Source organism: Amborella trichopoda, chromosome 2, assembly GCF_054954075.1.
Source record: "Amborella trichopoda isolate Santa Cruz 75 chromosome 2, AtrichopodaSantaCruz75HAP2 v2.0, whole genome shotgun sequence".
Lineage (NCBI taxonomy): Eukaryota > Viridiplantae > Streptophyta > Magnoliopsida > Amborellales > Amborellaceae > Amborella > Amborella trichopoda.
Window position 1 is genome coordinate 6,560,064 of NC_142337.1, and position 9,533 is coordinate 6,569,596.

Genomic DNA, 9,533 nt, shown 5'->3' on the forward strand with positions numbered 1-9,533 from the left:
ATAAAATAAAAAGCAAAATAAAAAAATTAATAAAAAAAGATAATTCTATGCTTGACCAAAGAGCGGCAAATTTTGTATTTCGGCCTGAAGCAGATGCACTGGAGCTTTGCTTCGCATCGGTCTAGGCCAAAAGTCCAAAAGCTTCTGCTAAAGTGACGTGAATTTGACAATATTAGTTTGACCTTGGAATACACATGCGATGGGATATATATATGATATTACTTGTACGGGTGGAGGCTCTCCACCGTTGATCTTTGATGATGAATGGTGTAGATGAACCATTGCATTAATGGTCAAACGACATTCAATTGAAATTATAGTTCACCTCCACCATCCATGTTTGATGATGGATGGTGATTTTAGTGAAGCTCTATGAGAATAGAGAGAGCAGGGGCAGAGATAAAAACTCTCTTACGTTAATGCGTAGAGAGAGAGAGAGATTTGGAAAATCTTGGATCTCCAAAAAAAATTGGTAAATAAGTTGGGGATATATATCATGAGGCCCATTGAACTTGTCTCTTACGATTGTTATCTTGACTGATATACGCACGGATCTAAAAATTACGAAATGCTCCGATTATATGCAGAAATTACAAAATAAAGTCGGTCAATCATCTTTTTTTTTTTTTTTTTTAAATTGTCCCTAAGCTAACCTGAAATTTGATATTTTTTTATTTTTTATTTAGTTTTCATTAGTAGGGTAGTGCCGTAAAGTTTGGGGAACTGCGCTACTAACGAAATAAACAAAAAAAAAACTAAAAAGAAAAAACATTTCCATATTATTAGCTATATATCTATCTATATTTAGAAAGAATATTTCTATATTATTAACTATATATCTATCTATATTTTGTCATTGGCTACTCAATGCAGCTTTGTTTTGCTAATCTTTTAAATTCCCAATAGGTTTGCTAGCTTCATTCTTTATGTAAATTAATTTCATGTATTTTCATGGCAGGTTACAAAGGTGGTAATGAATAGTCGCTTGAATATTTGATATTAAAAAAAAAAAAAAGGATGTTGGGTGTTTGATAAAAGGGAAAAGTTTATATAGAGCCTAGGCTCTAAACAATAATTAGAGCATTCCTCAAATTTTTCACAATAATAGGTTGTTTTGATGCCTAAATATCATCACATTGATTATCTCAACATTAATATGTATGGACATAGAAAAAAATGGATTTCAAGTTTTGGAAATAGTGCATCTTATAACGCATTTTTTTACTATCAATTTTCTAGATTTTCAAGTTTTCATAAATCTACACTATTTTTCAATCTTTAAATTTTATAACTAAAGATGAAAATATAATTTAAGGTTATCACCAAATGTTCCGTATTGAAACTATATTTCTCAACACTATCTAAAGGTGGGCTCTTACTTGACTATTTAGAGCCTTGACTAGATACAAACCGCACCCTTGATAAAATAGGTAATTCTTTAGCCTTATTGTTAAGTTAATCATAAAATCTATTTTATATTGTTTATTTTATTTTATTTCCTTTCTTTTTTCTTTTTAGATATATAAATTCGTTAAAACTCTTTACTAGATAATGGGTGTTTGATAAAGTATTGAACTATTTCCCATCATGGAGGTTCGCACTCGAAGAATGCAATAAAATTTTTACCCCAATTTGTGATGCTTATCAAATGATTTTACCCCCAAATAATTATTTCTCTGATGAGAGCACGCTATTCATTTACTCCTTGAGGTAAACTCCATATAGGAGTATTTTTGTGACACTAAATTTTAGAGATGTATCCTCTTCAACCTAGTAACCAATTTTTTTAAAAAAAAGACAAAAAGGAAAAAATAATATTCTAAACTTGAAATAGAATAACCCAATAGATCTACCTCCCATGCCAATGAAAAATAAAGAGTTTCAAATAGAATAACCGAGTGAAAAATCTTCTTTTTCTCTAAAACTAGAGCATCGATATAAAGAGTAGCATAGCTCAATGGCAACAAAAGTTCAGGAATTCAATGAGATTCGAATATTTACATTTATTTATGCATTTTGTTGCTTTCTTTCTCTTTACAGAAGTTTGATTAATTTCATATGTTCTAATTTTTTTGTTATTTCATTGTTGTACAACAAAGCATTTTTGATGAACCAGTATTTTATATTTTTAGGTTTTTGTATTTTAGTTAACTGCAATCCTATAATTAAAGGATAGGGACAAATCGTAATTGAATTCGTATGGAGGACAATAATTAGGATAGTCATTATAATCTAAGATAATTGTGAAAAAAAGTTAGAAATTTAAGAAATAAAACAATATAAACGCTATATATGGTAAGGGGAAAAAACCCCTCAACAAATTTCACATGGGTGAGGTTTGTATATGGTGCCCAATTTATACTATACAAGTAAAGTGTACTTTTAAAATTTGCCGTAAGATGTAGTTCCGGTATCTGAAACCTTACAACTGCTTTAAAATTGATGTTCAACCCTAACTATGAAATTTAAAATTTTAAAAAAAAAGTACAAATTGAGTAAATCTATAAACACTTGAACATTCACAGTCCAGATAACTTGTAAAAAGATACATTATTTTTAGGAATAGCCGTGTGTATATAAATATATATATACATCGCCGTCCAAAGTTCATCGTACAATCACGATTGTTTGGTAGTGTTTCATTTTTCATTTTTTTTCTACAAATCAGAATGATCTGAAATTTAGAGCGTATGTATATCTTAGTACGACGTACCTAGTAAAAATATATAAAAAAATAATTCACTAAAAAAAGTAGACCAAAATACCCCCAAAAGTTTTTTTGGGGTATTTTGGTCAAAACTTTCATGTAAAATATTTTTTTGATATTTTTTGGTAGATTCACCTATTTTGATGAACACACGCTTCAAATTTCAGGTTATTCAAATTTATAGAAAAAAAAATAAAAAATAAAATACTACTGGACAATCGTGACCGTGCGATGAACTTTGGACAGTGATGACGGTAGGTGAAATCACTGTTCATTTTCACCTCTAGGCATTTTGTAGTATCTTCAAAGCTCTCTTTTACTAGATATTTTAGGTGCACCTTACTTATACAGTATAAATTTACAACCTTATATAAATATTTTCCATTTCACATTGGGTTTGTACTCCTAATTTAAATGTGGAAAAAATTATCGAGAATCGCGATACGCTTAAAATAGCAATTAACATTTCACTCGGTTACGCAAACATATCTAAAATATAACTATTTTAACTCATGTTTATACATCTGATGAGATTTTCGCAATAAAATAAAAAGGGGTCAAGCATTAAGAGTTTTAAAAGGTACGCAATAGGAATAATACGCATATCACACGGTCTTGAATTTTTCGAAATTTTACACCTGGCCCTATATTTATATAGTTTTTTTAATTCTACTTTTGCGGGAACCACTTATTTTTTATTTTATATTTTGTTTCAATGGCCAAGGCGGGCTAATATTAGAAGCATCAAATTGCTCAATACTTAAATTTTTGTTTTTTTTTCCTAGTCTGATGTCTCCAACATTGAACAATATTTAAAAATAGAACTTTTGGGCTGGTCAGATATCTCCAACAACGAACCACCCCTTATCCCTTTTTTATTTTTTTTCACATCATAATGATGGTTATAAATTATTAAAAGATATGATCTAACTTTGTGCATATGCTTTATGTTATTGTTTGTCTCTTTTTTTTTGTTATATTTGACACTTTAATAAATAATTATAAGTACGATTGTAGGATTATTACCATAAAAATTGGTTATTTATATAATGGGTTATTATTTTATTATATATATATTTTAATATTTTTACTATAGATTACAATTTTAAATAAATGACATTTCCTTCGTTATAAGACTCACCACTAAAACAAAAAGTTTATTAAAAAATAGATTATGAATTTTTGTGCTTATTAATTTCATGCATGGCCAATCTTTTAAACAATTTTAAAGTTATCAAAAATAAATTTTGTTTTTGAAAGAAATTAATTTTTATGGTCACTTTTAAATAATATATTTATTTATTAAGATTTTTACTATAGATTAAAATTTTTAACTAAATACCATTTTCTTTGATACAAAACAAAATTCTTTAAAAAATAGATTTTGAATTCTTATGCTTATTAATTGGAAGGGGAGATCATGTCATTGAGCATTTCGATCAATTGAGGGTGTGGTTTCCATAAGGTTGCAAACTTAAACAATCCAATCAAGGCGCACCTCCAAATTCTATCATAGCATATAATTTAGGTGTAAAAAATTATTAGGATTATTTCAAATCTGTTTTCATATCTAATTATAAAATTTTAAACTTCAAAAATGATTGAAATCAAGTAGATCTATATACAAATGAAAATCTTGAAAATAGATGTTCCAAATAATGTGTAGCAAGATGCACTATTTTGGGGAATTAAAATCTTTTTTGTTTTTATTTTTTTCCATATACATTCATCTCAATGTCCAGATGACCAATTAGAGGGTTTTCGAAGATCAAAAGAGCCTTTTCTGATATATTTTTTAGGCCAACTTAATTCTATAGGTTAAGGTTGCAAACTTATATAAATTGTTTTCAAATGACTATGCACATAAAAGTGAATAACTATGAATATTTTTTAAAAATCCATCTTAGAGATGGATTTTGAACTTAATTTTTTGAAGGGTTCATCATGGAGCGGTGGTGTTGAATATCTAAAAAAAGTAATATATATATATATTTGAAAAATAAATTTTTTGAATATCTAGTACCTTTTATTTTGCGTGTCTTTTTCTCAATGTTCATCTTAAGATGGATGTTGGATGGTCAAGAGACCGCATGCCTCCCCTGACTCATATAACTTTTCCTTTTCAAATTTTCAAATATAACTTTTCCTTTTCAAATTTTCAAAAAATAAAAGCTATAATTTTTGGAAATTTCATTAAAAAAAATAAATAGCCATAATTGTTAGAATTGTCTTTTTTTCTTTTTAATGTTGGACACCGGATTCTAAAGGTTATATCCCATACTGGTCCTCCTGCGGGACCAAGGAACGATTTCAATATACGAAGACCCAACTAGTTAACATATCTTGCACCATTGTCCTATTAAAAAAGGAAAAAGCTTATGTAATTGCGAGGCTCTAAACAATCCAATTAGGGCGCACCTCAAAAAATCATTAGAAGAGGTTGTTTCAATGCTCAAAATTCCTATTTATATAGGTGTGAGGCTCTAAACAATCCAATTAGGGCGCATCTTAAAAATTCTTTAGAAGAGGTTGTTTCAATGCCCAAAATTCTTACTTATATAACTGCGACGCTCTAAACAATCCAATTAAGGCGCACCTTAAAAATTCAGAGGTTGTTCCAATGCCCAAAATTCCTCAACTTGATCATCTCAACCTCAAGATGCACGGACATTACAAAAAAAATGGATTTCAAGTCTTAGAAATAGTGAATCTTGTAATGTATTTTTGGACCGTCAAATTTTTAAGTGTTTATAGATCTCGAGCTATTTTTTAAACTTTAAATTTTATAATTAGACATGAAAATAAATTATCGGGCCATCACAAAGATTTCTAGTATTAAAACAAAAGAAATGTACAATATTACAGAATTCTAAAAGCAAACAAAAAGGAAAAATCCTAAAAAGTCTTTTTTTTAAGATCCCCATTTGTCCCATTCATGTCATAATTTGAATAACAATTGTTTTCTGTTTGCGACATGCGACAAAAAAAAAAAAAGAACTTATTTCTACTTTCATATATATGTAACCATTAACCGTTCTCATTTCATTTGGGTTCCTTTCATTCAATCAACGATTGATCGTCTTTCGATACTATTTAAATGTGCACCCTACTTTGATGGTTTAGAGCCTCGGCCTTAGAGACACCAGACCCTTAAGAAAATTCGAAACATTCCCAACTAAACTTGTTTCGTTGATAACGAAAGTAGTAGCCAAATAGCAAATAAAGAAAAATAAATAAACAAATGAAGAACCAAATTCAAGAAGATGGATAGCAATAAAAAAGTGTAATCAACAATTAAGCCCTTTAAAGAATGGTACTATTTAATTTATAAAAAAAAAACACAAGACATAGCAAAAGATTGTAATCAACAATTAAGCCCTTTAATGAATGGTACTATTTAATTTTTAAATAGCAAAAGACGGACTGCACAAACATATCTACTGTGACATTGAGGTTTAGGGTTTAGGGTTTTTCCGTACCCAAGTGGTACAGACACACTAGACAATAGCGGCTCAATTCTGTGGATCACCATTGATTTCTAATGTAGGGTTTAGAGCTTAGGGTTAGGTTCTATTGTGGCGTTGAGGTTTAGGATTTAGGGTTTTTTTTTACCCAATTGGTACAGATACACTAGACAATAGTGGCTCAATTCTGTGCATCACCATCGATTCTTGATGTAGGGTTTAGAGTTTAGGGTTTAGGTTTGTTCTGTATGCAATTGCTACTGATACACTAGACAATAGTGGCCCAATTTTGTACATCACCATTGATTTCTGATCACAGGGTTTAGAGTTTAGGGTTTAAGGTTGTTTAGTACGGAAGCAATTGATAACGACACACTAGACAATAGTGGTTCAATTGTGTGCATCACCATCGATATCTGATGTGCACACATTGCGAACAACCTCTTCTTGCACCCTAAGATTCACCCTCTCTACTGCAGACCTCGCAGCCGGCCTCGATTAGCTTCTACTGCAGACCTCGCAGGTGGCCTTGAAGGATCATCCTCCAGTGTGATGGCCTCGATGCGTCTAAGAAGCTGAGTCTCATCTCTGTATTTACCTTCAACAACTTCAGGCTCTCCATTGATATCTTCCTGACAAAGTCCTTCACCATTGATGCTTTCTTCAACAATATCCACGCGGAAGTTCGCCACTAGACTTGAGCCCAACGGACGGAGGGAGCTGGCCAGGTCCATTGCTTGAATTGCAATGAGATTGTCAATGATACCTAAGGGTACCATGTCCATGAGCCTTCGCAACTGCCCATGAATGACGAGGAATGCATTTCCGAGGGTTCGTAGTTCTTCGGTGGAGGAGGCTGCCATGCGAAACGTAGAGCTGTTGGGTAATGGCCTGATAAGCGGATCTCGCATCGTCATTCTGATGCTTAGAATGAGGGTCACATTTTCACGCTGATGGCCTGGGTTTTTGAAGTGAAAGACGAACGGATCCCCAGCCAATGAAAAATTAAAAACAGTATTTCTGTGGAAACTAATTGCAAGATTTGAAGAAGTTGCAGTTACACAGAGAAGGGGAGATGAAACTTGCAGTGATGGAGAGGGAGATGAAACAACCTGAAAATAAATAATCGAAAGGTCGTTTCAAACGAGTTTTCAATCTTGAGAAGAGAATACTCTTACCAAAAATTAATAAGTAAATGTAGGAATAAAGCATAGAGACATGATATATATATATATATATATAAAAGTATAACCTCATAAATATGTAATTTAGTGGGCATAATCCTCCTTAAATCAAGATTATTAAAGATGGGGAATAATCCTAATTGGATTACTACATATTTGTGGGGGCCCTCCACCGTCGATCTCGATCACAAATGTTGTAGATAAACCATTGCATTAATGGTCAAATGACATTCAATTGAAACTGCAGTTCATATCCACCATCCATGTTTGATGATGGATGGTGATTTGAGTGGAGCTCTAAGAGAATAGAGAGTGCAGTCAAAGAAATCGCTCACATGGAAATTAAATAACAAAATAAAATAAAAATAGAATTTAGACAAACACAAAAGCTAAGAATTAGCAAACCACCATAACTGAAGAATTAACTAAAGAAGGAATTGCTCTCAAGAATGAAAAATATAACTGATGTGTAGAAAGAAGAAGATTGAATAATCAAACAAAATAAATCAAAGAAATAAAGAAATCTGAACTTGTAAATACATGACTTGAGAGAGACAAGAAAGACACTTTAAAACAAAAATAAATTGAATAAAAAAAACATACAACGCTAAAGTAGAACATTCAAAATTGATTAAACAGTAGTAGTAGTAATAATAATAATAATAATAATAATAATAATAATAATAATAATAATAATAATAATAATAATAATAATAATAATAATAATAATAATAAAGGTAGTATTTTTTTATTGATTGTGTTAAAAGATGACGAACTATTAAGCAGCTAAGTTTTTTTTGTAATGTCAAAAATCCAAGAATTTAAAAGACGACGCAGTGAATGATAGGAAATCCATCTCTAAGAATAAACAAGAAGATGAAGTAACAAGAAAAGAATGATATCATTACAAAAAAAAAAAACTAAAAAAATTATAGAATAAAATTTCAAAATAAAGCATTACCTAAATGGAAGAGCTCTCTCAAGAGAACGTCTGTCTCTCTCTAACCCCGTTCTGTGAAACTGAGAATACAAGATTATCTCCTCTCTCTTTCCCAATACCTATAAGAATTTGTTGACCAAATTCTTAGTTCCCACAATCTCTCTTCCCCCAATTTTCAGGTACATTCTCCCTTGGTTTACCTTCTCTCATCCCTATGTTTTTAGTTACATTTCTCTCTTGGTTAACCTTCAGTGGTTTCAGTTTAGTTTTATGGTTTTTTATTTAGTTTCAATTTCACAGTTTAGATTTATTTTGTAATTATTGGTACAAACTTTTATTCTTGATTGGAAAAAAAATAACTCCATAATTTTTCAGGTATTATTCTTCCCGAATATCGACGAACACATTAATCTTTAAAAGTAAGTTGTTGTATTTATCTATTATTTATTTTTAAATTTTATAAATCATGTATATTGTAGAACAAGGTTAAAATAAGGATTAGAGCAGTATCACACTAGAGAAACCTAGCCTTTCCTAAGGTATATAATTATTCTATTTAAACTTCATAAACACCTGCTTTGAATTAATTAGCTCAAAATATTATTTTGAGGATGTTCTTTTTGAAGTAAAAGTAAGTAATAAACAATACAACCTGGTCTCATATCTTATTTTGAGGATATTCTCTTTGAAGTAAGAGTAATGAACAATACAACCGGGCGTTATGGCTCATAACCAAAAGGTCACGGGACAACAATGAGGTTTTTTTGGTGTAAGATGTTATGGTTTTCATGTTAAATTCATGAAGATTGGTATTAGAAATCCTTTATGTAGATTCCCCTTATATCTATCACGCATCATGTGTGCTTATGAAATTGTTATTTATGTATTTAGTATATGTTATTTGTTTTCATACATTACCTAATTAATTATCATCATATGTCCAAAATTAGTAATGCTATTATGTAATAATAGAAAATGTGTAATATTTATGTGATTAATTAAGGGATTAGTCATTATATTTCTATACACTCTTCATTGCATATTAACAAAAGTATTTACCCAATATCTTAATTTTGTTGTACTTGTAATGCACGTAATCCAACTAGTGTCTTGAATGTTCAATTTTCATTTATTTATTTATTATTATTTTATTTTATGGATGTTGGGTGTTGGATAAGATATGTAATTCTTTAGCCTTCTGATCGTTAAGTTAAACATAAGATCTATTTTATATTGTT